The 540-nt window shown below is 47.6% G+C and overlaps 1 protein-coding gene across 2 annotated transcripts in view; it reads left to right on the top strand.

The window, feature by feature from the left end:
• The window catches only part of Cnbd2 (cyclic nucleotide binding domain containing 2), a 45,290-nt gene that overhangs the window by 9,591 nt on the left and 35,159 nt on the right, over window positions 1-540 (top strand). The window lies entirely within an intron of this gene.

Here is a 540-nt window from a genome sequence, read left to right as displayed (position 1 = left end):
CTCTCCTCCTCCTCCTTCTTTGTGCTTTGAGACAGGGTTTCTCTGTGTAGCCCTATCTGTCCTGGAACTTGCTTTGTAGACCAGGCTGGCCTTGAACTCACAGAGGTCTGCCTGCCTCTGCCTCCCAAGTACTGGGATTAAAGGCATGTGCCACCATGCTTGGCACCTTCCTCTCCTCTAACCACCAAATTCTAAATATTAAGTAAAAATTTAGCATCCAATTTTAAATGTAAAGGATCCTGCCTATTTATAGGAACCAGTCACATTCTCCCCGGTTCAGTTCTGACTTGACCGAGGTCTGTAGCCCATTTGGGCTCTTCTCTGAGGAAAGAGGGAGAACAGAACTTCCTAACTGGTGCTATTGCCACCTATGCCCACCCCATTCCCACACCCCTTGCAGGTGTGGGTCCTGTTTTTGGCTCTCTTGGATGCAGTCTAATTTCTCATGGCCCCTCATTGGTGAAGCATAGTAAGGAATTCTTTTAAATTCTGTGTTTCTTCAGATGAGCCAATGCCTGTCACTAGGCAGGGAAGGGTTAC

The sequence above is a fragment of the Microtus ochrogaster genome, linkage group LG8 (assembly GCF_000317375.1).
Source record: "Microtus ochrogaster isolate Prairie Vole_2 linkage group LG8, MicOch1.0, whole genome shotgun sequence".
NCBI lineage: Eukaryota > Metazoa > Chordata > Mammalia > Rodentia > Cricetidae > Microtus > Microtus ochrogaster.
Note: the sequence above shows the minus strand (reverse complement) of the source record. Positions and strands in the feature narration are given on the sequence as shown.